General features: G+C 35.8%; 1 non-coding gene across 1 annotated transcript; it reads left to right on the top strand.

The window, feature by feature from the left end:
• The first annotated feature begins 1,686 nt into the window (after positions 1–1,686).
• LOC147366174 (U6 spliceosomal RNA) lies at positions 1,687–1,793 on the top strand. Its single transcript, XR_015133517.1, has one exon. It is a non-coding gene; the product is annotated as a U6 spliceosomal RNA (small nuclear RNA).
• The last annotated feature ends 2,966 nt before the right edge of the window (positions 1,794–4,759 follow it).

The following is a 4,759-nucleotide window of genomic DNA, read 5'->3' as shown; positions in this document are numbered from 1 at the left end:
GCCAAAAGTTGGAGAGGTTGTACAGTGTTCCCATTGGGCTGTTTAAGCCTAGAGCTTGTCAGCTTCAGTCCTTATCTGTATCATGACCACAGTGTTACATAGGTACTAGTTGTCTTTGTAGTCAAGATACAGAGATATACCTTGCATTAAGATAAAATATCAGAGAAGATATCATGGAAGGGTTTTTTATATATATATGAAGGTAAGGGTGAGTGGGAGGTAGACTGGGAGGATGGGAGTGTTCCTTAGTCATGTCAATTCACACTTTAAATACATAAGAAAATCATCTGAAAAATACTCTGATCATTGCTTTAATTAGTCCCTGGTTCAGGAGTATCTGTTCTGAGACTAAGCATTTGCTGTGGACCACTTACATGGCAATCAGAGTGATAAAACCATCATGTGTATCAATCAATCACATTATCTTCAGTATATCTTTTTGCTGATCAGATTGTGAAAAGTCATATTTATTCAAAGAAGTAATTCAGACAAAAGGAAATATAACCAAAATGATATAATGTGGGTGAACTTCAAGGAAATATTAGAGCTATTCTATTGACATTTTCATAAAAGGGACAAAGAGAGACTGTGTTACACTTGAAATGTCCCAAGAAGAAAAGTATTCTAACAAGAAAAGTCAATGAAAATACTGCAAAGAAAATTCAACAATAGATTACCTAATTAGCTATAAAGAGTATGTTATAAACACTGCCTTCCTAATCCCCAACACATTTGGTATAGGAATATAATAAATAATCAAGCAGTATAATTATTTAATGAGGTAAAAGCATAAAATAATACAGATAGCAGTTGCCAAAAATCTTCAGTAAATAAAAATCTATTTGAAAGCTTTTGAAACTGATTCCATTGCAGTGCAGAATGATAGAAAAGGAAGGGGTCAATACCAATAATCAGTACTGTTGTACATGGGGAGGTTGAGATAGGCACACTGCATTTTCTCTCCCAGGATAAATGAATCAGAGCAAATGGAATAATTTACCAACAATACAAGTCATTGAAATTCAAGTTGCTGTCTAATCCAGAGAGATTCTTTCCACAGTATCTGCCTGAAAGACTGAAAGCTGAGTTGGTTATTTAAAATGATTTAGCTGTTTGACACCAAATATTTAGGAACAGGTGCACAGATAAGAACTAAAAATCTGTCAGTGGACGCACAGGAAAGGTGATTCCAAGGCTAATATACCAGCTAATGTATATATTCAGGTTTTCTTATTTTTAGATGACTAAATATAAAAAAAGAATTCTACTTCCTACTTTTCAAGTAGAAGGAAAAAGGAACACAGGAATATGCATCCTGGAGCAAATAAACTTCCTTAGCCCAATCTCAAAAATGACCACAGTCACCATCAAATATAAGGCACACTGTGGTGAAGGAGAAATCAGAGTAGAAAGACACAGCATTTTAAATTAAACAAAAACAAAAGGCTTACTTCTGCAAATCTTGCAAAAATATATGACAACATGAACACATAGCTAGACCTCCCAGAGCCCAGGAAGAGGTGCCCTGAAACATGTTTCATTAGTTTCACAGTGAATTCACCTGCAGTCTTTGTCCTTTGGATTTTGCCCTTTAAAAGTTCATTTATTTTAGGGTGAGCAATTGTTACAGTCTCTCAATTCACTGAGAAAATGAGGAAATAAAGTATGCATGAAAAGTGGGATAGGGTGCTCGCTTCGGCAGCACATATACTAAAATTGGAACAATACAGACAAGATTAGCACGGCCCCTGCGCAAGGATGACAAGCAAATTTGTGAAGCGTTCCATATTTTTTGAGGCCACCATCACCCTAATACCAAAACCTAACAAAGATCCCACAAAAAAGAACACTACAGACCAATATCACTGATGAACATAGATGCAAAAATCCTTAACAAAATTCTAGCAATCAGAATCCAACAACACATTAAAAAGATCATACACCATGACCAAGTGGGCTTTATCCCAGGGATGCAAGGATTCTTCAATATCCGCAAATCAATCAATGTAATACACCACATTAACAAATTGAAAAATAAAAACCATATGATTATCTCAATAGATGCAGAGAAAGCCTTTGACAAAATTCAACATCCATTTATGATAAAAACTCTCCAGAAAGCAGGAATAGAAGGAACATACCTCAACATAATAAAAGCTATTTATGACAAACCCACAGCAAACATTATCCTCAATGGTGAAAAATTGAAAGCATTTCCTCTAAAGTCAGGAACAAGGCAAGGGTGCCTACTTTCACCATTACTATTCAACATAGTTTTTGAAGTTTTGGCCACAGCAATCAGAGCAGAAAAAGAAATAAAAGGAATCCAAATTGGAAAAGAAGAAGTAAAACTCTCACTATTTGCAGATGACATGATCCTCTACATAGAAAACCCTAAAGACTCCACCAGAAAATTACTAGAACTAATCAATGACTACAGTAAAGTTGCAGGATATAAAATCAACACACAGAAATCCCTTGCATTCCTATACACTAATAATGAGAAAACAGAAAGAGAAATTAAGGAAACAATTCCATTCACCATTGCAACGGAAAGAATAAAATACTTAGGAATATATCTACCTAAAGAAACTAAAGACCTATATATAGAAAACTATAAAACACTGGTGAAAGAAATCAAAGAGGACACTAATAGATGGAGAAATATACCATGTTCATGGATTGGAAGAATCAATATAGTGAAAATGAGTATACTATCCAAAGCAATTTATAGATTCAATGCAATCCCTATCAAGCTACCAACGGTATTCTTCACAGAGCTAGAACAAATAATTTCACAATTTGTATGGAAATACAAAAAACCTCGAATAGCCAAAGCGATCTTGAGAAAGAAGAATGGAACTGGAGGAATCAACCTACCTGACCTCAGGCTCTACTACAAAGCCACAGTCATCAAGACAGTATGGTACTGGCACAAAGACAGAAATATAGATCAATGAAACAAAATAGAAAGCCCAGAGATAAGTCCACGCACATATGGACACCTTATCTTTGACAAAGGAGGCAAGAATATACAATGGATTAAAGACAATCTCTTTAACAAGTGGTGCTGGGAAAACTGGTCAACCACTTGTAAAAGAATGAAACTAGAACACTTTCTAACACCATACACAAAAATAAACTCAAAGTGGATAAAGATCTAAAAGTAAGACCAGAAACTATAAAACTCCTAGAGGAGAACATAGGCAAAACACTCTCTGACATACATCACAGCAGGATCCTCTATGACCCACCTCCCAGAATATTGGAAATAAAAGCAAAAATAAACAAATGGGACTTAATTAAACTTAAAAGCTTCTGCACAACAAAGGAAACTATAAGCAAGGTGAAAAGACAGCCTTCAGAATGGGAGAAAATAATAGCAAATGAAGCAACTGACAAGCAACTAATCTCAAAAATATACAAGCAACTCCTACAGCTCAACTCCAGAAAAATAAATGACCCAGTCAAAAAAATGGGCCAAAGAACTAAATAGACATTTCTCCAAAGAAGACATACAGATGGCTAACAAACACATGAAAAGATGCTCAACATCACTCATTATCAGAGAAATGCAAATCAAAACCACTATGAGGTACCATTTCACGCCAGTCAGAATGGCTGCGATCCAAAAGTCTACAAGCAATAAATACTGGAGAGGGTGCGGAGAAAAGGGAACCCTCTTACACTGTTGGTGGGAATGCAAACTAGTACAGCCACTATGGAGAACAGTGTGGAGATTCCTTAAAAAACTGGAAATAGAACTGCCTTATGATCCAGCAATCCCACTGCTGGGCATACACACTGAGGAAACCGGAAGGGAAAGAGACACATGTACCCCAATGTTCATCTCAGCACTGTTTATAATAGCCAGGACATGGAAGCAACCTAGATGTCCATCAGCAGATGAATGGATAAGAAAGCAGTGGTACATATACACAATGGAGTATTACTCAGCCATTAAAAAGAATACATTTGAATCAGTTCTAATAAGGTGGATGAAACTGGAGCCTATTATACAGAGTGAAGTAAGCCAGAAAGAAGAACACCAATACAGTATACTAACGCATATATATGGAATTTAGAAAGATGATAACAATAATCTTGTATACAAGACAGCAAAAGAGACAACGATGTATAGAACAGTCTTTTGGACTCTGTGGGAGAGGGAGAGGGTGGGATGATTTGGGAGAATGGCATTGAAATACGTATAATATATATAGAACGAGTTGCCAGTCCAGGTTCGATGCACAATACTGGATGCTTGGGGCTGGTGCACTGGGACGACTCAGAGGGATGGTATGGGGAGGGAGGAGGGAGGAGGGTTCAGGATGGGGAACACATGTATTACTGTGGCAGATTCATTTCGATGTTTGGCAAAACAAATACAATATTGTAAAATTTAAAAATAAAATAAAATTTAAAAAAAAAGTTGGATAGGGATGAAAGATAGTTAAACTTTCATAATCCACAATATGAAATTAATGAAAATATCTGAAATTGAAAAAATCAAGAAAAAGCAGCATAAACATACTACTTTTTTAAATGGAGGGAAATAAGCTATAAGAAAGTTGGAAATGGTTGTCACAGGGATAGAGTAAATGATAAAGAACGGGACATAGAACTATTTTTTGTGAGAAGCCTTGTCCAATATTTAAATATAAAATTAAAAATATTTAAACATACTTAAATGGATCCCAAATAAAGGCAATGCCAAAGAATGCTCAAACCACCACACAATTGCACTCATCTCACACTC

This window comes from Bos grunniens, chromosome 9 (genome assembly GCF_055505025.1).
Source record: "Bos grunniens cultivar Pamir isolate PY7600 chromosome 9, Bosgru_T2T1.0, whole genome shotgun sequence".
NCBI lineage: Eukaryota > Metazoa > Chordata > Mammalia > Artiodactyla > Bovidae > Bos > Bos grunniens.
Note: the sequence above shows the minus strand (reverse complement) of the source record. Positions and strands in the feature narration are given on the sequence as shown.